The sequence below is a fragment of the Stegostoma tigrinum genome, chromosome 24, assembly GCF_030684315.1.
Source record: "Stegostoma tigrinum isolate sSteTig4 chromosome 24, sSteTig4.hap1, whole genome shotgun sequence".
In the NCBI taxonomy this organism is placed as follows: Eukaryota; Metazoa; Chordata; class Chondrichthyes; order Orectolobiformes; family Stegostomatidae; genus Stegostoma; species Stegostoma tigrinum.
In genome coordinates this window covers 38,371,490-38,395,808 of record NC_081377.1, presented here as the reverse complement: position 1 = coordinate 38,395,808, position 24,319 = coordinate 38,371,490, and the positions used below count along the sequence as shown (strand labels likewise).

Below are 24,319 nucleotides of genomic sequence, written 5' to 3'. Positions count from 1 at the left end.
TCAAAATTCTGAAACTCCATCCCTAACAGAACATTGGGAGTACCTTCATCACACAGACTTCAGTTGCGGGAATGTAGCTGACACTTCTCATGGGCAACAAAACCTGGCCATGCATAAAAGACCCTGAACTACCTGTTGCCTGCCACTTCAATGCACCACCTTGCTCCCTGGCCAATATCTCTGTCTCCGGCTTGCTACAGTGTTCCAGTGAAGCCCAGCACAAGCTGGAAGAACAACACCTCATTTTCCGCTTGGGGACCCTACAGCCCTCCGGACTCAGTATTGAGTTCAATAATTTTAGGGCCTAAACTCCCCCATGTCCCAGCCCCCCAACCCACACACCAGGTCTTGTTACCACATAGCCTGCCACTACACCACCCCTCCCCCCCCAGTTGTTAGTCACTGACAGTTCCCGTTAACAACTATTCACCCTCCCAGCCTGACCGTTGGCAACTCCTTTGTCTGTCCAACTGCCTTTCTCTCTTTTTGGGCTTTATCCTATCGTTTACCCCCTACCCCACCCACCTCCCTATTTTCTGCATAAAAACTGACATTTTCCCAGCCACTATCAGTTCTGAGGAAGGGTCACCGGACCCGAAATATTAACTCGATTTTTTCACCTCCACAGATGCTGTCAGACCTTTTGAGCTTTTCCAGCAACTTTGTTTTTGTTCCTGCTATTGATGCTCATATACCAAGAATTATTTTTTCTATTGAAAAGTGAATGACTACTGCTAGCGGAAGTGATTGTAATAAGGCCAGCCAGTTGGCCGTCATAGAATGAGTTCCATAACTGGACCAGATTAACAGCCCCAATCAGGGACTCCTGGCTGACATTTAAAATGAGATGCTGACACTCTGGGACCTAACTCTGTATGAGGCAGTATAAAGTCAAGAGCTGTTCATGTGTGAATAAAGGGTGACTTGGTGACGTGCTCAACAGAACTGAGGAACATGATCTTTTTCTCATCCAATGTCCATGCAAACCTTCCAGCAGTCAGTACACAGTAATCAGAATGGGCACACAAGCAACTAGTTCCTGCAAATTTGAAGAAGCCCCCAACTGCTGCTGAGGCTGAGATCAATAAAGGTCAATTTCTGAACTGATTCTAGAACCTATCTTTTGTGATGAAAACATTAACTTAGTGATGGTTTTAGCACTACATCAGCAGGAGAGTTCTCATAATCTGGTTTCTCATCCTTATAACAGCATTTGAGCAAAATGTATTGCATTGGGGTGGCAATGGCCTAGTGGCATTATTGATAGAGTCTTAATCCAGAGACCCAGATAACATGCTGGGGACCTGGGTTTGAATCCTGCCATGGCAGATGGTGGAATTTGAATTCAGTAAAACATCTGGAATTAAGAGTCTAATGATGACCATGCATCCATTGTCAATTGTTAGAAAAGCCCATCTGGTTCACTGATGGCCTTCAGGGAAGGAAACTGGCATCTTTACCTGGTCTAGCCTACATGTGACTCCAGACCCACAGCAATGTGATTGGTGCTTAAGTGCCCTCTGGGCATTTGGGGATGGGAAATAAATGCTGTTGAGCCAGTGATGCCCTCATCCTGTGAATGAATAAAGGAAAAAATATTAAGGACTCTGCCTGGCTTGCAGCATTGTCACACATTATGTTGTTAAATGTTAGATATTTTCTTAATTGGCTGCTGGCTTGTAATCTGACCACATTTATTCTTGTCCCTGAAATACCTTCCAATCTATTTCTTCTAAAAATATGAAACCCCGTTAACATATCAATGGGACTTCCATCAACATGATAGATTCCAAAACAAAACAATCACTCACTGGAGTAATTTTGGTAAGTGATACATTTTAATTAGCAGAGAACATTTTAACATAAAATGTAAAAAATTAGAGCTCAGCGTAAAAGCATATGAAACTACCAAATACAATTCCTTGAAGTATGGTGCTGGAATATCAAGATCAATAATTACAAGAAACAAACTTAACCTTCTTTTCCCAATCTAACTGTTCAGAGATGTTTACACTCCTCTGGAGCAAGTGAGGCTTGAACTCTGGATTCCTGGTTCAAGGATAAGGACACTACCATTGTGCCACAAGAGCACCCTGGAAGGGTCTTTTTGTTCCCTAAATTACCCGTGGCTATATATGTATATTTTCTTATATATTGTGAGACAGAAAGAAACGACACCATTGTGAATAGACTTTATGATGTATATTTTTTCCAACACCAGGAAAACACCCATGTGGGCAACTGAATATTAAGAAGCAAGACTGTTAATGCTGACACCAACAAAAGTAAGGGTAAGAGTAGAAGCGGAGAGGACTAAAAAAAATGAAGTTGGAGGGAGAAGCAGAGCACTGTAGCCCCCTCGCCACCCATCTCTCCCTAAAGACATCAAAAGCTTTGACAGACACCACATGGCCCCTCTCCAACAACACCTGGGTTTGAATGTAACTGTGGAAGAGGGGCAGGCAGTGAGTAGAAATGATCCTGTCAACAGCCTGCTGCCTGGAACTGTTTATAGCCAAGGCCAGGCCCAGGAGCAGCTTCATGAGGAGTTCCTCTGATCTGCTGACATCCCTCTGCATTGGGTGCCCAAAGATCAAGAAGATGGGCTTGAAGTGTAATCAAAAACATAACAAAAGACTTTTTCTGAATCCACAATGCCAAGCGAATTGTATTTTTTAATCTATATTTTCGCCAAATCACCCATCTCTGTGTGTGTGTGTGTGTGTGTGTGTGTGTCTGTGTGTGTGTGTGTGTGTGTGTGTGTGTGTGTGTGTGTATTGTGCCAAGAGTTTGTTCTGTACTTTTCCACCACCAGGAAAACATTAACAAGCAAAGCCTATTGAAGGCAATGGTTACATCAAAAAGTGAAAGTGGGGGTGTGGAGAGGAGGGGTCCAGATCAAAATATAGTTGGAGGGGGAAATAAAGCACTCCACCCCACCGCCCCCCCCCCCCCTCCCGCCACCCCATGTCCACCGGTCCCTAAAGGCATTGACAGCATTGGTAAATACCACAGGCACCCCTTCCAATGACACTGGGCTTGAATGTAACTGCAGGAGAGGGGCAGGCAGTCAGCAGATATAAGCCCTTTCACACCCACTGCTTGGACTTGTTTATTGGCCGGGCCCAGGAGCAGAACCTACAAGGAGGTCCTCAAATCTGCCCACGTCCGTCCACGCCAAGTGCCCAAAGATCAGGAGGGAAGTACAATCAAAAACACAACAAAAAATTTTTCAAATAACTGAAGAGGGAATGCAAACACCCACAGCCAATATATACATGGTCCACAAACTCCACAGTGCCAAACAAATTGGTTTTAAAACTTGAATCTTCATTATTTTTAATTGGATACTAATAATGAAAATAGAAGTCCAATAGCATCTTCTAGCTGCTGTTTAATTAACTGGTGATTATTGCTGGTTTGGACAGATATTCAGCCTTTTTCATTCATTGACTTCTACAAATTGTAAAACTGGCTGCAGTTGAAAGACTTACAATTTGTAAGTGTGCTATTGTTCATTTATTTTCAAGCTCAATCCTTTTCCACTGTAAGATTTTGTACTCCGTATTGGTTTATTTTCAACTTCAGTCGCACTTTAGCATCTTTCAAATATTTCCCATAGAAAGATTTTGTAAAATGAAAGCTATCTTTAATTATTGGGTTATGGAGCATCATGTTTTCTCACAGGTAAGAAAAATGGTCTGAGGGAATGGAAATATCAGGTTAAAACATTAAAGTTTTAATGTTAATGTCATTTCGCACTCAACTGCAGTTAACAAATAATTATGCATGGGACAGTCATGGCATCTCATACACCATTATGCTGAATAGTCAAAGATGGATCTAAGTAAACAGTGAATATATGCATAAGGCAGAAAGGAATACAAGGATATATATGTTGAAATGCTGAATAAACAGAGCAGGAGGACATGTGTAGAATATAATCACTGGCAATAGGATATTAGGCTACATGGACTGTGACTGTTTTGTGAACGTTCTGTAATTCTATTTCTGATCCCTTTCTGAATATAACAGGTGAAGATAAAACAAAGTGATCCACCAGAGATGACAAGGTTAGAATGCAGGAAACGATTGTGAGCTAATACAAGTTCAGCATGATCTGCAAAAGCATAGCTTGTTCATTATTTCACTTTATTACAGTACTCAAAGACAAATAATTATCATTGAAACATACTGATCTCATCCTAATTATTAATCTTTCAATTCTTAGCTGTGATGTAAACATTTTAATAACTTGCCCATGTCCTCATTTTCTTCAATTCCCAAATGGCCAGCATTGCAGGGGAGATCAAATAAATGACTTCAACATGGCTGCATTGACATTAATAACTGGGAGGAGCTTGCCACCAATCGTACAGAATGGGCAACAACTTGTATATCAAATTATATCATATTTTCAGTCCAAATTACTTAATGACAAGACAAAGGCGTGACAGAAATGGTAGCAAATCCTGGTCTCCAATCCCACTACCTCACGGGATATCATGTACCCAAGGTCTAAAAATCTATTGGTATTGATTCGATCTATTTAGTCACATGAAGATCCATTGAAGAAACCTCCAAATCTGAATAAATCATCCTCAAATCCAAGGACAGCAAACAGCTTTGTCTTGTTGGGTCATTAAACATTTCTTCAGCATTCAAGTAAAAAGGTCACAAGTACTGAGATTAGTTTGCAAAAGTGATACCATTGCTACCGTTCTTGACTACTTTTATCACATAATTAGATATTGCTCTGAAGTTTGGGGTCAACAGTGAAGTGATCTTGTAGAGAGCTATCTATAAAGATTTAATGCTCACCTGTATTATGCATTTCATCTTTCCCAACTATAATTTCATCCTGATAACAGCTGTAGGAGATTGATGGCATCCAGCAACAGTAATGTCATCAGGCAGGCTTAGTATTCAATCATACTACAGTATTCTTACAGCCTGCAAACAAGGAACTTGCAAGCAGGTTTTGTTCACTTCTATCATTCTACTGAAGCAAAGCAGTGATTTAGGGTGGCATGATGGCACAGTGGCTAGCACTGCTGCTCCATAGCAGCAGTGACTTAGTTTCAATTCCACCCTCAAGTGACTGTGTGGGGTTTGCGTGTTCTCCCTGTGTCTGTGTGAGTGGGCTCTGGTTTCCTCCCACAGTCCAAAGATGTGCAGGGGAGGGGGATTGGCTGTGCTAAATTGCCTGTAGTGTTTATGGATTTGTACACTAGTGGGATAAGTTTGGGTGGGTGCTCTGAAGGTCTGTGTGGGCTGAAGGGCCAGTTCCCACACTGTAGAGATTCTATGATGAAAAATCTACTTTTTTTTTACAGAAATGGTCTACAATTATAAAATTAGTTTTCAGAGCACTATAGTACAGCTGGAAATCACTGACAGAAATGTATGGATTTCCCCATTGTGCCTATATTGACACCAGAAGTTGATATCAGTTTATCAGAGTGAGAATTACAAACATCAACAGTTTTGCTGTCCTCACAATGACAAAATCCAAACCACTTTAATGTAGTGGCAGAATCTCACATTTTGTCATCTTTTGATCAACAATCAGAATATAGGTGAGATCCAGGAGGGAAATAAGAAGAGTCTTGACCACAGTGGCAATGTCCCAACCTCTAGATCAGAAGGTCCTGGGTTCGAGTCCCACCATAGGAAGTGATGGTTACAGAGATGTTAAACAGACTGAGTAAAGCTAAAGAGGGAGGCAAAGATCTTCTCTTGCAGAAAACTCACGTGGTCACACATTATGCAGGACAGGACAGTCTCTTGCTGCAAACCCAAAACCCATGCCAAGGGAAGCTGAACAAAAACAGCCTGGTGGACAGGCACAAAAAAGATTGAAAGGCCGAAAGCCATGTTGGCCTTTATCTCATAGGGTTGCAATACAAAATGAAGAAATCCTTTAACTGTATAGGACCTTGCTTAAATCTTAATCTCAAGTACTATATTCAGTTCTGGGCATCTGCTTTCAAAGGATATATTGGCAAGCTGATATATTGAGGCTGATTTCATATATTTGAAAGTGACAAATTTAGAGGACTACAGAGATAGGGCTAGAGGACAGGACTAGCTGTATAGCTCTTTTTGGAGCTGGTGCAGACATGATGGGTCGAATGGCCTCCTCCTGTACTCTAAATTTCTATGATTAAGACAGGCCAATACCATCATTCTGCACACTTTATGCATTAATTAATTCAAGAAAAAAATCTTAGTAAAATGAAGCATTTTGAGATTGTCAAACATGACAAAATACAAATGAGTCATTCTATTTCTGCTGTTAACATCTTAGTTTTATGGACGGTATTGTTCTATGGTACTATCTTATTTTTGAATGTGTTTTTGAATATTTAAACAGTACCAGTTCTTGCCTAGCATACATACAGGATCTACCATTGCTTCCCACATTTTTACTGAGAAACCAATTGATTCTCACATGGTTCCGAGTGAACATTCTCCCATTCTGCAAGCCATGTTTAGCAGGTAGATTGAACCTTTTATATCTTCTATGCATGTTGAAGTTCTCACTGATTTCTCATTTATTTTTATTCTTTTATAAACTTTAGTTTGGAACTTGGAATTGTGAGCTAAAGATGCCTGTTGGATGATGAGTAATAGCTTGTGTTAAAAGGAAAACAGATGAAACAAATTTTTGTTTATTCATAAGGCCATGCTGCAAGTTAATTACAAGTTGTTTCTCCATCAAAAATTATGCACACACTGGGGAAGAGCTTATGTTTAAATAGATTGCAGAGGTTGGCGATTAATGAGGTCAGTACTTGGGAATTGCTTCCAGCAAGTCTGGGAAAGACCTTTTGCTCAAGTAGATGGCATGTACTGATTGGTAACTGTGGAACTGGAGTCACATATAGACCAGACAAGGTAAGGATTGCAGTTTCCTTCCCTAAAGGATTTAGTGAACCAGATGGATTTTTCCAACAATCAACAATGGATTCACAGTCTTTAGACTCTTAATTCCAGATATTTGTTGAATTCAAATTCTACCATCTGCCATGGCAGGATTCAAACCCAAGCTCCAGAACATTATCTGGGTCTCTGGAATACCAGTTTAGCGATAACACCACTAGTCCACTGGACCCTTAAGGGTCCCCTGATGCTGCCTGGTCTGCTGTGTTCCTCCAGCTCCACACTATGTTGTCTCTGACTCCAGCATCTGTAGTTCTTCCATCTCTGATGGAATTGATAAAGTTGGGCATTAGCACACATGTGCTTTATGCTCTGCTTATCTCACCATGGAGTAAGTGATCAGACATCTCTCTACATCTTTACCTCAAAAGGTATGGGTAGAACTTGAGCACCAAAAAGCCCACCATGTAATTGAATATTTTCGTTACAGTGCATGAAAATTACTTTTGTAAAAGTCTGGCTGGTATTGCAGCTTAGTTTACTAAAGTTGTACAGTACTGAGTGGCAGGATGTAGGATTTGCCAGTAGCGTTGGTATTTGAATTTTTAACAGGTTCTTTTTCTGTTATACACTAATATTCTTGTTACTATGGAAAAGAGTGGAGCAATCTTGCCAAAAGAGAGAATGTCAACTGTGTAAATGCCTTTCAAACTAGTAAATTCTGGCACCAATTGTTGGATATCAATGAACTTACTTTTCTTAAAAGGGAAATTCAGGGGTCAGATGCAGATTTAAAGACACAAAGACGTCTATTGGGAGGACAATGTTTATTCCTTAAAATATCTTATTCAAAATTTATGCTCAATTTCCCATGGTAAGAAAATTCAAGAGAGCCAAGGTCTGCATCACCATCATTTCTTTTGAAGGAAAATATAAAATAAGAGGATAACAAGCACGGGGGAGGATGCGCAAAATATTTTCAATGATTCCAGAGGGAAATGTGCTCCTCTTAACTTGGTGCGTTATTGTGGAATGGGTGATAGCATGTTGGCAGCTCATTTTACATCAATGTCAGTAGAAATTGGACTGCAATGAGAAACAGCAATCACTTGGTTTGGCATCCTGTGAGCATAAGATTTACCTTGTATTGTGTTTGAATACTGTAAAAATAGTTAATCTGCTCCATCAAACAGAAACTTGCCAAATTTGGGTTTGTAACAATGCTGGAAGTACCAGAGTTAATCTTCACTAATGTCACTTCCAAACAATCCTTTTAATTTTCAATGACAGAAATGAAAACAGCTCCCCTCCTTCTAAATCTTACCTGCATTCTGCCTCATATCAAATTTCACACTTCTGTCAGCTCTTGATTGTTATCCATTTCCTGAACAAAATTACGTCAGATGCAGAGTGGGAAACTAGTCAATTATAATGTTTATTATATACTTTTACTGTTCACAATTTAATCCATTACATACATTTCATTATCGCACCTGTGATGTCTGCCAATTTGGCGTCTCTGGGAACAGCATCTCTCACTGAAACCTTCACATTGAAGGCTCCACTGAAAATTAAACATGAAGCAGCGTATGATTAGTTTGTGCTTTGACACTCAATAGCAGCTCAACAGTGACACTTCAACATTCTCACAACTCATTACACAAATGATCAGACAAAATCACAGTTAATGCCAGAGTTAAAGGAATAGAGGACAGCACATAGTGCTCCTTCAGATTGTAACTACAAAGGCATATTGAGATTCAGTTCATGTGTTCATTTCAATTGTATAGTACATCATGTTATCGCAGAACAAACAAGCCCAAAGGTGGTGAGTTGATCTAACCCAATGGTGCTGGGGCAAAGATTAGTTTGAAAACAAACTCTTCCCAGCCTCTGCTACGACATTACAACTTTTTCATGTGTGCTGTTCCCAGTAAGATAACCACTGGAAACCAAAAACAGTAGGCATTGAATAAGACTGGCAAAGAATAAAAAGGGGACACAGAGACAGAGACCAAATTTCTAGATATGTTCGGGTAAAAGACATTGGATGTTATTATAAACTATTTCAGTCCATTTCCATAAATGAGATTTTAGCATTTTTAAATTTCTGGATACCTGGAATAAATGTCACTTACGACAATATGACATGGGAAGACAATCATTCTTCCAACAAAGAAACTCTTGTCAGTCTTCCAAGGCTGTGGATTCCACCCAATGGTGATAGATACCACAGATTTTAGTTCATTTATGTTAAATGAGTGAAACAATTCATCTCAAGTTGGATTTCATTCCAGTCTACAGGTCCTAGTGCTTCAAAAAATTATCATTCTTTAGGAGACTTCTAATTCATTCATTAGGATGGAATTGTAAATCTTCAGTGCCAGTCCCTGTATGATGCTCATAATTTTGACAATGTCTGTCTGAGTCAGTGGCAATAAGGCTTCTCCAAGTACTTGCTGTAAAGACAAAGAAGATGAAAGCAAAAAATGAATGTGTACTCAAAACAATTTAATTTCTTGCCACATTTTCCAATTTCCTTGTTTGAGACACTGCAGTATTCTTTTACCAGTCCTGGCAATCCTCCAGCATTTCATCTGAATGTCCATTCTTCACACTTAAAATAACAAATGTCAGCAAGCAGATTCACTAAGGTAGATGTTACTGCTCAGTCTAAACCCTGCTTATCTAGTCTCCTTGCTCACTATTACATCCTGACCTGCGCATGCCCACACCAAAGCAACACGCATACACAAGCCCTCCAACAAAAACAAGTTGATAACTAATAGAAGTGGTGTCCTTGGTAATACATCTCATCCTAATCCAAGGGCACAGGCCAAAATAGTAACCCAATTGCTAACACAGTATTAAGCAAGAATCAAACTCATGACCATCTGTTCTGCATTAGTGCGTACTGGATAGAACCTTTATTGTAAGGCTGTTGTGGTGCAGCAGTATTGTCCCTACCCCTGGACTGGGAGTCCCATCTACTCCATAGGTGTGCAATGACATCTCTGGACAGATTGATTAGAAAAATAGGTTAAGTATTATAAAAAGGACTGCTTTTTGGGTGCTCTCTTTTGGCCCAGTGATAGTTTCGCTATCCAGGCTCAAGGCCCACCTGCCCTAAAGGTATGTACTAACATCTCTGAACAGGCTGATTAGGAAAATAGGTTAAAAACGTTAAATATGTTAAAAACAAACTTTTATCCTCAGGCTCTTGTGGTGCAGTGATTGTCCCTAACTCTGAACCAGGAGGCCTGGGGTGAAGTCCCACCTGTTCCAAGGCATATAATAACAAACAGGTTGATTAGATAAGTTGGTTAAATTAAAAAAAAGTGAAAATGAAGCTGACCCAGAGGCCCTCTTGCAGAACAGCAGTAGTGTGTTTAGCCCTGGACCAAGGTGACTGTGTTCATGTCTCACCTGTTCCAGGCTTGTGTAGTAACATCTTTGAACAGGTTGATTAGAAAATCTGTTGAATTTAAAAAAAAATGAAGCAGACCCGTCTTTAAAATTGCCTGTCCCAAGCTGGGAACAGCTTATGCATATCACAAGTAGTGGCTCTATTCTGGTTTTCAACAATAAATTATGCTGAAAAGAAAAAAGAAAGAACTTTAGCCTGAGCCCTTTTGTGGTGCAGTGGCCATGTCCCTACCCTGGGACCAGGAGGCCTGGGTTCAAGTGCCACTAGCTTCAGGGGTGTGTCATAACATCTCTGAACATGTTGATTAGGAAAAATAGGTTAATAAAAAAAAAGTAGGTAGAACTTTATTCTGAGGACCCACTTGTAGCACAGTGGTAGTGTCCCTACCCTGGACCAGGAGGCACAGGTTCAAGTCCCACCTGCTCCAGATGTGTTCAATAACATCTCTGAACAGATTGATCAGAGAAATTGGGAATATTCAGCCCTTCCAATGTCATCCGTCACCTGAAAATGGCAGTGCTCAGATCCAACGTCATGCACCAGTTGGAGGATGCTCAAGTGCGCAATGGAATACCGTTTGCATTTATCTCTGCTTGGATGGAATTTCACATTGCCACCCTACCCCATCTCCCACCCCCAAGGTACGGAACCTTCCTCAGGAGCCTGCGCCCCGCAACCTGAGCCGTCTTCTGAATATGTGTAGTATGTCCTTGTGCTTCGCAAAAACACTGCTGCCTTACCAACCACCTCAACTGTTATGTTCACTGCCCAGATGTGCCATGGCACGCTTATTTGCTGCTGGGTCATGGGGATCCACAGTGGAAGGCTGTCTATTTGGGAGTCCTCCCAATTTCTGTTGGGGACCTGGGGTGGAGGGTATTGAATGCAGCAGTCCCATATAACCACAGATTGCAATATTTCACGGAGTGCCAGGCCAACTGTTTATAATGTTGGCTTTCCTGCTCCTCAGATACTGTCTGACCTGTTGTGTTTTTCCAGCTTCACATGTATTGACTCTGGCTTCCAGCATCTGCAGTCCTTACTGTCTCCTGTTATTTTGTGATGCTGCAGACCAGATATATATGCATTTGAACACCCTTTTTAATTACTTGAAAAATCTTCCATTGTGTTTTTCATTGCACTTCAGCCCTACATTCCTGACCTTTGGGCATCTGATGCAAAGAGATTTTTTTAAAAAACATTTCATTTATGTGATGAGGACGTCGTTGGCTGGGCCAGCATTGTTGCCTGTCTCTAGTTGCCCTGGGTAAGGTGAGCTGCCCACTTGAACCATTGGAGTCCATGGTCTGGACAAAGTGAAGGAATTGCACATGCACCTGCTCCTTGGCCTGGCCAGCCAGGTTATAAACAGGCCCACACTGTGGAGGGGAACATCTCTGCCAACTGTCTGCCCCTTTTCTGTGGTTATTTTTGAGCCAGAATGTCATTGCAGAGGGAGCATCAAGTGCCCACCAATGCTCTATATGCCTTCAGAGAGAGTTGAGCGCCACAGACAATAGAGTGCTTTATTTCCCCCTCACACTCTATTTTGATTTAATTCCGTCCCTCTGTCTCTAACTGCACCCCTCTCACTTTTGATGTTGGCATTTCCCTGAACAGTCTTTGCTTGTAAACATTCAATTGGCTACATGGGTGTTTTGGAGGAATAATAAACAAATATGTAATAATAAAGTCTATCCACAATAGCGTCTTCATTTTTCCATCCCATTATGAAAAATTATATAGGACAGTTTTCCTGGGCCCTCTTGTGGTGCAGTGGTAGTGTCCTACCCATAGGCTGAAAGGTCCAGTTTCAAGTCCCACCTGCTCCAGAGATGTATAAATAACATCTCCATACAGGCTGATTAGAAAAATAGGTCAAATTTAAGATTGTAGAAACTATATTCTATGGGCTCTTGTGGTGCATTGGTAGCGTCACTGCCTTTGAGCTAGGAGGCCCAGTTTCACGTCTCATTAGAAAATATCCAGAGCTTTTATCCTACCGATTTCTCCTGGTGCAGCAGTAGCATCTCTACTTCTAAGCCAGGAGTCCAAGGTCCAAGTTTCACCTCCTTCAGCAGTACTTAGTAACATGTCAGAGCAGGTTCGTTAGGAAATATCTAGAATCTTTATTGTACAGGGCTCTTGTGGCACAAGAGCTCAGAGCCCTGGCTGGGTTCAAGTCTGTCCAAGTATAATATATCTCTAAACAGACTGATTAGTAAATATCTTTAAATGGTTCCTGTAGCAGCGTGGTACTATGTAACAATACATCTGAACAGTTTGATTATAAATATCTGGAAACTTTATCCACTTGTTACCAAAGAGCTGGGAATACTGTGACAAATGAACGCAAGTATGAAAATTCTATCCAGCAGACCAGCAAAAGAAAAAGTGCTGTTTTTATTTGCGAAATGAATCTCATTTGCTCTAATCATGTTTCTAGACTGCATAACAAATAACATATAAAAACACTACTGCTCAGACATCTACTAACAGTGCTACTTTTTCAAAAGGCTAGCTGTCAACGTCAGCTTTTGTGCTCCTGAGATGCTGCTGGGCCTGCTGTGTTCGTCCAGCCTCACATTTCGTTATCTGTCATTGTTATGTTGATTATCATGGATTTACTTTCAAAACATTGAAATAATGGAGAAAAGACCAATTTTAAAAAAATCACTGATCCAATCATGGATTCCAAGAAACCAATGTTTTGACTGAGTAATTCCAGTTCAACTAGGGGAAACTTAAAGCAGCCCTCATCTTAGCCCAAATACGTGGCCATAAAAAACGCTTTCTATATGCAGATAAGCATTAGAAAAATCTAATGCTTAGTTTTACAGAACCATACTTAGACTGAAGCAAAATAGATATCTGCCAAGATCAGATGTCTGATTGCTAACAAAATCAGGGCAGATTCTGCACCATTATTCAGTCAGCGCATAACTTCAGTGCATTTTGGGCTGGGTTTCAAGCTGGGACTAACTTGGAACTGGTGCAAGGGAAACAGTTGAAGGATTCACCATCTTTCATAGCCCAAAATAATACTGTATACATGCACAAAAACATGTTTAATGTGTACCAAGGAATAATATATGTTTATGTGTGCAGCAGAAGCAAACAGCAAATAAAAAAAGTTGTACCCACCAAGCACTAGAAACATAAGTCAGAGATAATGGGAACTGCAGATGCTGGAGAGTCCAAGATAATAAAATGTGAGGCTGGATGAACACAGCAGGCCAAGCAGCATCTCAGGAGCACAAAAGCTGACGTTTCGGGCCTAGACGCTTCATCAGAGAGGGGGATGGGGTGAGGGTTCTGGATTCCAGAACCCTCTCCCCATCCCCCTCTCTGATGAAGGGTCTAGGCCCAAAACGTCAGCTTTTGTGCTCCTGAGATGCTGCTTGGCCTGCTGTGTTCATCCAGAAACATAAGTCAGTGCAGTTCCACTCAAGCTACATACAATCCCTTCACTTCCTGGGGTCAATATTCGTGTATTCACCAGGCATTAACTGGTAATGGCCTCATAAAAGGGACAGTAAACTTTTACAACCTCATTATCACTCAGCAATGAAGCAATATTAAAAGAGTCCAGTGTTTCAGGTGATCACCTTCTTAGACACATTGGAATGGGTGGGACTTGAACCCAGGTCTCTCTGGCCAGGAATAGGGAACACTAACACTGCACCATCAGAGAGCCCTTGCAGAATTTTTTAAAAGTGTGGTTCAAAAAGGACCCACTTGTGGTGCAGTGGTAGCATCATTACACATGGACTGAGAGATCCAGGTTCAAGACCAACTTGCTCCAAAACTGTGTGATTTCAGTTCTGAACAGGTTGATGAAAAATATAAAGATATTTCTAATCAACCTGTTCAGACGCATAACACACCTCTGGAAAAGGGACGTGGACTCCTGGCTCAGAGGTGCAGACTAAGCCACAAGAACCCTGACAGCCATCCTTTAAATATAAAAATCAGGGTCTAATGACATATAAACAGAGAATACTGGAGAAACTCAACAAGTTTGGCAGCATCTGCAGAGAAAAAGCAGAGTTGACATTTTCAATCTAGTGACCCTTCTTCTGAAGACTGTCTCTCCACAGATGGTGCCAGATCTACAGAGTTGATCCGGCAATTTCTATTTGTGTTTCTGATTTCCAGTGTCTGCAGTTCTTCAGTTTTTTTTGTGGAATTACATAAATTGATTTCTAATTACATTTTCAGTTGGGGGTGACTGATATGTTTATTTTCATCAATTTCATGGCCAGTTAAAACTAAGGTTTACAATATTTCTGTGCTCCTCCAATAATCTGAAGCACAACCATACTGAGCAGAATATCATGGATTGACCATCACAATGATGCTATTGGTAAAGCAATGTTATTGTGTCTGCAGGATAGGTGTGCATTGACAAGGCAGTTAGGAAAATGTTGGGATAATTGCTTATGTAAATATAAAAAGACAACAAAGTCGTGTTAAAACTTTGTATATCAGGAGTTAGAATTTCAAGGCAAGGCCAGAGAATGTATGGGATGATGGACTTCAGGTATTAGAGAGTTAAAGCTGGCTGGAATGCTTTTCCTTGGAGTAGTAAAAGTTAAAGGGAGATTTAACAAAGATATTCAAACTTTTGACAGGGTGTAGTAGAACGAGTAGAGATAAACATCATCCTCTGAATGACAAGATTGTAAATTCATACTCTTTTTGCGCAGTTTGGTGGCACAGTGGTTAACACTGCTGCCTCACAGCACCAGGGATGCAGGGTTGATTCCAGCCTTGGATGACTATGTGGAGCTTGCAAGTTGTCCCCATGCCTGGACATGTGCTCTTGTTTCCTGCCATCGTGCTCTGGCTCATATGTGACTCCAGATGCACAGCAATGTGGTTGTCTCTTAACCATCCTGGGATTTACTGCCCAGCTCAGATACTGGTACATTGCCTACATTGGAGGCTAGTTTACAAGTGGAACAGTGTGTCACTATGGGCAGAAACTGGAGCACCCATGCAGACCCAGGGAGAACATGCAAAATTCAAACAGTAACCCAAGGCTGGAATTGACCTAGTGCTGTGAGGCAGGGTAGCAATAAGCATAATTACACTTGGTCAGGCTCAATTACTGATAAAGCCACTGGTACTTCTCTCGGGTACTCCAATTTTATTTTGGTGATTGATACCAAGAAAGGAGGCAACATGTACTCATTGGGTCAAATGGTCTCCACTTGTGTTGTACACATCTATTATTCGGAAGAGATTTTCTACTATAATGCATTTATTGCCACTGAGCACCCATTTGCCACTCGCCTCTTCTCTAAAAACAATGGTTTGTTCTTTACACCCTGGGAAACTTTGCACAAAATTGGCTACCTGTAGCCGATTTTAAACATGCCTTCAGAACTTTAAACACTTTTGAAGATTGCAAGTTTTGAGCTGAAAAATATTGAGCAGCTTGAACTATGGATGACCCAAAATACCTTTACTGAGATGTTCCTGCTATCCTGAAAATATGGAGTCAGGTTAGAGTACAGCACTATAGCACCTTGCCCATAAAGATATATAGTTATGTGCAAGCCTGAACAGTTGGTGGTATTAGAATATTTGACTGTGCGGCGCCAAAAACAGAATTAGATACCAAGGCCCCTGTACTTCCAGACAGACATGTAGGACTGAGAGTATAATTGGGAATGCTGGTCACAAGCCTCTACCAAACTCAAGCCAACTTCAGCTACTGTCTCATCAACTTGATTAAGAATCATTACTTCATTTCAGATCTAGGATCAAATCTGTCATCTTTTTGATTCTTATGGTGCAATTATTCACTACTCAGAGATATCTGGAGTGACTGGGAACTTAAATTTAAAACAAAAAAATTTCCTCCTGATCTACAGCTACAGGCAGAAATTGAGGTGGTTTGCTAATCTCTCTCTGTATGCTTCAATTAACTTTTCAAGGACAAAAATATGAGCCTAGTGGTTCTATTATTTGCAGAAGGATTCTTAAAATTTTGGAACAGAGGTGGTATCTTAGAAAGGGTGACTTCCAGATTTTGCCATTTCTGCTACAAATGCCTCTTTGAAATTTGTTGCATAAGTACACACCACACATGCCAAAATAACCAGTTCTTATTCCAAACAGGTGAAGTTGCCAATTCTTGATATTAAGCCACTAAATTATTCTGAAGCGCCGAATAAGTGGAGAATGTACTAAGAAATAGAGGAGATTAATTCTTAGAAGTAACTGTTTTATCAGATTACCCCTTCTATAGACCACTTTGCCACTTTCTTTGCTGTGTTACCTGCTCCCACAGTCAATAGCTTGCTGTGCTGTTCCCAACAGAGAGGTAAAGAGATGGCTGACTGATATTATTGCTAGACTATTAATCCAAAGACCCAGATAATGTTCTGCAAACCCAGGTTCAACTCCCACCATGGCAGATGGTGGAATTTGAGTTCATTATTAAAAAAAAATCTGAAATTAAGAATCTACTGATAACCATGAAAACATTGCTGGTTATCAGAAAAACTCACCTGGTTCACTAATGTCCTTCAGGAAATCTGCCATCCTCATCTAGTCTGGCCTACATGTGACTCCAAAACTACAGCAATATATCATTGACCTAGGTACCCGAAAGGACCATGGCAGAAACAGCCCTATCAACCCTGCAAAGTCCTCCTTATTAACATCTGGGGCTAGTGCCAAGATTGGGACAACGGTCTCACAGCTCAGGTAAGCAACAGACTGACATAGTCATACTTGCAGAATCATACCTTATAGACAAAGTCACAAACACCACCATCGCCGTCACCCAGATATGTCCTGTCTCGCTGGCAGAGGTGGTGGCACTGTAGTATGCAGTCGGGAGGAAGTTGCTCTGGGAGTCCTTACCGTTGACTGCGACCCCACGAATTCTCGTGGCTTCAGACAATAGACAATAGGTGCTGGAGTAGGCCATTCGGCCCTTCGAGCCAGCACCACCATTCATTATGATCATGGCTGATCATCCACAATCAGTATCCTGCTCCAGCCTTATCCCCATAACCCCTGATTCCACTATCTTTAAGAGCTCTATCTATCTCTTTCTTGAAAGTATCCAGAGAGTTGGCCCCCACTGCCTTCTGGGGCAGAGCATTCCATATATCCACCACTCTCTGGGTGAAGAAGTTTTTCCTCAACTCTGTTCTAAATGTCCTACCCCTTATTTTTAAACTGTGTCGTCTGGTTCTGGACTCACCCATCAGCGGAAACATGCTTCCTGCCTCCAGAGTATCCAATCCCTTAATAATCTTATACGTCTCAATCAGATCCCCTCTCATCCTTCTAAACTCAAGAGTATACAAGCCCAGTCGCTCCAATCTTTCAACATATGATAGTCCTGCCATTCCGGGAACTGACCTCGTGAACCTACGCTGCACTCCCTCAATAGCCAGAATGTCCTTCCTCAAATTTGGAGACCAAAACCGCACACAATACTCCAGGTGCGGTCTCACAAGGGCCCTGTACAGCTGCATAAGGACCTCTTTGCTCCTATACTCAATTCCTCTTGTTATGAAGGCCAGCATGCTATTAGCTTTCTTCACTGCCTGCTGTACCTGCCTGCTTGCTTTCATTGACTGATGGACAAGAACACCTAGATCTCGTTGTGCTTCCCCTTTACCTAACTTGACTCCATTTAGATAGTAACCTGCCTTCCTGTTCTTGCCACCAAAGTGGATAACCACACATTTATCCACATTAAACTGCATCTGCCATGCATCCATCCACTCACCTAGCCTGCCAAGTCACCCTGTATTCTCATAACATCTTCCTCACATTTCACACTGCCACCCAATTTAGTGTCATCAGCAAATTTGCTAATATTACTTTAAATGCCTTCGTCTATATCATTAATATATATCATAAACAGCTGCGGTCCCAGCACCGAACCTTGTGGTAACCCACTGGTCACTGCCTGCCATTCTGAAAGGGACCCATTTACCACTACTTTTTGCTTCCTGGCAGCCAGCCAATTTTCAATCCAAGTCAATATTTTGCCCCCAATACCATGTGCCCTAATTTTGTTCACTAATCTCCTATGCGGGACTTTATCAAAGGCTTTCTGAAAGTCCAGGTACACTACATCCACTGGTTCTCCCTTGTCCATCTTCATAGATACATCCTCAAAAAATTCCAGAAGATTAGTCAAGCATGATTTCCCCTTTGTAAATCCATGCTGCCTCTGACCTATCCTGTTACTGCTATCCAAATGAGTCGTAATTTCATCTTTTATAATTGACTCCAGCATCTTTCCCACCACTGACATCAGGCTAACTGTCTATAATTTCCTGTTTTCTCTCTCCCTCCTTTCTTGAAAAGTGGGACAACATTAGCCACCCTCCAATCTGCAGGAACTGATCCTGAAACTATAGAACCTTGGAAAATGATTACCAATGCGTCCACGATTTCTAGAGGCACCTCCTTAAGTACCCTGGGATGCAGACCATCAGGTCCCGGGGACTTATCTGCCTTCAGACCTAACAGTCTATCCAACACCATTTCCTGCCTAATATAAATACCTTTCAGTTCGTCCATTACCCTCGGTCCTTCAGCCACTATTGCATCTGGGAGATTGCCTGTGTCTTCCCTAGTGAAGATAGATCCAAAGTACCTATTCAACTCATCTGCCATTTCCTTGTACCCCATAATAAATTCACCCGTTTCTGACTTCAAGGGCCCAATTTTAGTCTTAACCATTTTTTTTCTTTTCACACCTAAAAAGCTTTTACTATCCTCCTTTATATTTTTGGCCAGTTTTCCTTCGTGCCTCATTTTTTCTCTGTGTATTGCCTTCTTAGTTATCCGTTGTTGCTCTTTAAAAGCTTCCCAGTCCTCTGGCTTCCCACTCATCTTTGCTATGTTATACTTCTCTTTTATCTTTATACAGTCCTTAACTTCCCTCGTCAGCCACGGCTGCCCCCGCCTCCCCTTAGGATCTTTCTTCCTCTTTGGTATGAACTGATCCTGCACCTTCTGCATTATATCCAGAAATACTTGCCATTGTTGTTCCACTGCCATCCCTGCTAGGGTATTGTACCATTGAACTTTGGCCAGCTCCTCCCTCATAGCTCTATAGTTCCCTTTATTCAACTGCAATACTGACACATCCGATTCTCCCTTCTCCCTCTCAAACTGCAGATTAAAACTTATCATATTATGGTCACTACCTCCTAATGGCTCCTTTACTTTGAGGTCCCTGATCAAATCCGGTTCATTGCACAGCACCAGATCCAGAACTGCCTCCTCCCTGGTAGGCTCCAGTACAAGCTGTTCTAAGAATCCATCTCGGAGGCACTCTACAAACTCCCTTTCTTGGGGTCCAGTACCATCCTGATTCTCCCAGTCTACCCGCATGTTGAAATCTCCCGTAACAACTGTAGTGATACCTTTGTGACAGGCCAATTTCAACTCTTGATTCAACCTGCACCCTACCTCCTGACTACTGTTTGGGGGGGCCTGTAGATAACTCCCATTAGGGTCTTTCTACCCTTAGAATTTCTCAGCTCTATCCATACTGAGTCTGCATCTCCTGACTCTATGTCCCCCCTCGCAAGGGACCGAATATCATTCCTCACCAACAGGGTTACCCCATCCCCTCTGCCCACCAGTCTGTCCTTTTGATAGCACGTATAGCCTTGAATATTCATTTCCCAGGCCCTGTCCACTTGAACCCACGTCTCAGTTATCCCCACAACATCATACTTGCCAACTTCCAACTGAGCCTCAAGCTCATCCACCTTATTTCTTATGCTTCGTGCATTCATATATAATATTTTTAATTTGTTTCTCCCCTCACCCTTCCTATCAATCCCTATTTCACTTGGCATTACTGTACGATACCTTCTTGAGTTTTCTGCTTTGTTGATTCTGTTGTCCTTCTTAACCTCTCTTATTCTCACTTTCCCTTTAACTTCATTCTTAAATTTCCAGTTTGGCCCCTCCCCCCCATTACTTAGTTTAAACACACCTGTGTTGCAGTGGCAAACCTACCTGCCAGAAAGCTGCTCCCCCGATTATTAAGATGCAAACCGTCCCTCCTGTACAATTTATTCTTACCCCAAAACATACCCCAGTGATCCAAGAATTTAAATCCTTGCTTTGGACACCAGTCCCTCAGCCACACGTTCAGGTCCATTATCTCTCTGTTCCTGCCCTCTCCAGCCTGAGGAACTGGAAGCAAACCAGAGATAACCACCCTGGAAGTCCTGCTTTTCAGCCTTCTTCCGAGTTCTCTGAAGTCCCACTGTAGAATGCTCCTCCTTTTCTTCCCGACATCATTAGTGCTGACATGCACCACCACCTCTGGGTCTTCACCTTCACCCTCGAGGATTCTCTGCCCTCTATCAGTAACGTCCTGGATCCTGGCACCAGGAAGGCAACACACCATCCTCAAATCTTGCCTGTTGCCGCAGAAACCCCTGTCAGTCCCTCTCACTATGGAGTCCCCTATTACCACAGCTCTCCGTGATGTCTGACTCCTCAGCTCTGCCTCTATGCCAATTTTTGACTCGCAGACCTGTCCGATTCTCAACTGGCAGTGTCGTCTGTCTCGACAGTTTCCAAGAGAGTCAACCTGTTTACAATAGGTGCTTCCCTTGGGGTCTCTTGTACTTCATTCATGTCTTCCTTTGTCATTGACATCCCCCTTCTCTCTTCAGGTATCCTCGGTGTAGTGACCTTGCTGAAGGTCCTGTCCAGAAAATTCTCGTTCTCTCGGATGAGCCTGAGGTCTTCTAGTTCTTTCTTCAGTGCTGCAACATCCTCCTTCAGAAGCTGAATGTGTACACACTTACCACAGCTATAGAAGCCAGAAACAACATCAGTGTCCCTGACCTCCCACATCATGCATGCAGCACATTGAATCAGCTTGGCAGTCATGTCTTCACCTCTTCAACAGTGGCGTAATCTCCTCACTGAGCCTCTTCGCCGAAAACTCGCACTTTATTCACCATGCACTTCCCTCAACCCTTGTTTTTTGCTGTGAGTCTGTGGACTCTTAATTAGGTTAGAGGAGGAGGGTGGGAGGGAGGCCCTACTGTGTAGGACCTAGGGCCGAGAACACACCCATGTAAATAGCACTCACTTACCTTCCCCACAGCCTCTCTGCCCTGACCTCACGTTCATCCGGCTCCCACCGCTGTCTACTGCAAAAAGGACCGCTTTTTCAGATCAAACATTGGCAAGGAAACCTCCTGCTAATTACCACATACCATCCTCCCTCAGCTGATGAATCAGTGCTCCTCCATGTTGAACATTTGGAGGATGCACTGAGGTTGACAAGGGCACAAAATGTACTCTGGGTGAGTGATTTCCATGTCCACCACCAAGAGAAGTTTGGCAACAGTACTACTGATCGAGCTGGTTGGGTCCTAAAGGACGTTGCTGCTAGATTGGGTCTGCAGCAGGTTGTGAAGGAACCAACAAGTGGGAAAAACATATTTGACTTGATCCTTACTAATCTGCTGGCTGCAGTTGCATCTGTCCGTGATAGCATCGGTAAGAGTAAGCATCACATAGTCCTTGTGGAGAAAAAGTTCCGCCTTCACATTCAGAATAATTTCTATCGTGTTGTGTGGCACTATCACCCTGCTAAATTGTACAGACTTCACACACTCTTAGCAACTCAGACTGGGCATCAACAGCAACAGATTTGTACTCCAGCAAAATCTGTAACCTCATGGCCTGGCATATTCCCTCATTCAACCATTACCATCAAGCTAGGGGATCGACCCTGTGATGGAGGCTGCAGGAGGTCATGCCAAGAGCAGCACCAGGCACACCTGAAGATGAGGTATCAACCTGGTGAAGCCACCAAACAGGACAGCTCGCATTCCAAACAGCATAAGCAGCAGGTGATAGACATAGCTAAGCAATCCCAAGGTGGATCAGATCTAAGTTCTGCAGTCCTGCCACATCCGGTCGTGAATGGTGGTGGACAATTAAGCAACTCACTGAAGGAGGAGGCTCCACAAGTATCCCCATCCTCAATGATGGAAGAGCCCAGCACATCAGTGCAAAGGATAAGGCTGAAACATTCGCAGCAATCATCAGCCAGAAGTGCCAAGTGGATGATCCACCTCAGCTTCCTCCAGTGGTCCCCAGATTTACAGATACCAGACTGCAGCCAATTCCATTCACTCTCCATGATATCAAGAAATTGTTGGAGGCACTAAATTTGCAAAGGGTACAGGCCTTTTTAACATTCTGGCAATAGTACTGAAGACTTGTGCTCCAGAACTTGCTGCCCACTCAGCCAAACTGTTCCAGTATAGTTACAATACTGGTATCTAACTGGCAATTTGGAAAATTGCCCAAGTATGTTCCATACATTAAAAAGCAAGACAAACCCAACCTGGCCAATTACTGCCCTATCAGTCCACTCTCAATCATCAGTAAAAAGTGATGGAGGGTGTCAGTAACAGTGCTATCAAGCAGCACCTGCTCAGCAATAACCTGCTCAGTGATGCCCAGTTTGGGTTCCGCCAGGGCCACTCAGCCTTGACCTCATCACAGCCTTGGTACAAAAGAGCTGAATTCCAGAGGTGAGGTGAGAGTGACAGCCCTTGATATCAAGGCTGTATTTGACCAAGTGTGGCATCAAGGATGCCTAGCAATACTGGAACCAATGGGTCTCACAGGGCAAAGCCTGTGGTGGTGAGAGTCATACCTGATGGATAGGAAGATGGCTGTGGTTGTTGGAAGTCAGTCATCTCAGCTCCAGGACATCTCTGCAGGAGTTCCTCAGGGTAGTATCCTAGGCTCAGCCTTCTTCAACTGCTTCATCAATAACCTTCCCTGCATCATAATGTCAGAAATGGGGACATTCATCAATGATTGCACAATTTTCAGCACTATTTGCCACTCCTCAGATACTGAAGCAGCCCATGCTCAAATGCAGCACGATCTGGACAATCCAGGTTTGGGCTGACAAGTGGCAAATAACATTTGCACCACACTAATGCCAGGTTATGACAATCACCAATAAGAGACAATCTAACTACTGCCTTTGAGATTCAACAGTGTTACAATCACTGAATCCCCCACTATCAACATTCTGGGGGTTATCATTGACTAGAAACTTAGCTGGACTCACCACATAAACACAGTGACTACAACAGCAGGTCAGAAGCTAGGAATGCTGTGGTGAGTATCTCACATCCTGACTCCCAAAAGCCTGTCCATCATCTACAAGGCACAATTCAGGAGCGTGATGGAATACTCCCCAGTCGCCTCGATTAGTGTAGCCCCAACAACACTCAAGAAATCGACACATCCAGGGCTAAGGAACCCGCTTAATTGACATTACGTCCACAACCATCCACTCCCTCCAGCAGCAACACTCAGCAGCAGCAGTGTGCACAATTTACAAGATGCACTGCAGAAATTCACCAAAGATCCTCAGACAGCACCTTCCAACCCCACGACCACTTCCATCCTGAAGGGCAAAGGCAGGAGATTATGGGAACACCACCACGTTCACGTTTTCCTCCCAGCCACTCACCGTCATCCTGTTCCTTCACTGTTGCTGGGTCAAAATCTTGGAATTCGCTCCCTAATTGCATTGTGACAACCCACAGCAGGTGTTCTGCAGCGGTTCAAGAAGGCAGCTCACCACCATCTTCTAAGGGCAACTAGGGATGGGCAAGAAATGCTGGCCAGCTAGGGACGTTCATATCCCACAAAATTAATAAATATAAGAAGAAAATGCATGGGATTTGGAGAGACGGGAGACACACAGACTGGTGAAGAGCTTGCTGTAGCTTGTAGTCACTCTCTACAGACACGGAAGGATTAAAACATTTTTGCAAGGTACAGAATGCCGTAGTACAGCCCAAAGCCGCATCATGAACAAAAATGAAATTTGAATCAGTATTTGAGGATTCAGCATTAGCAGTCCACACACATCCTTCTCTACTGGTTCATTGCTGCACTGCTAAAACAGAATGTACTCTGTCATAGCTACAAAATGAAAATAAAATA

General features: G+C 42.5%; 1 pseudogene; it reads right to left on the bottom strand.

The window, feature by feature from the left end:
* Window positions 1–9,218: 9,218 nt before the first annotated feature.
* LOC132210936 (uncharacterized) overlaps window positions 9,219–24,319 on the bottom strand; it is a 35,515-nt pseudogene continuing 20,414 nt past the window's right edge.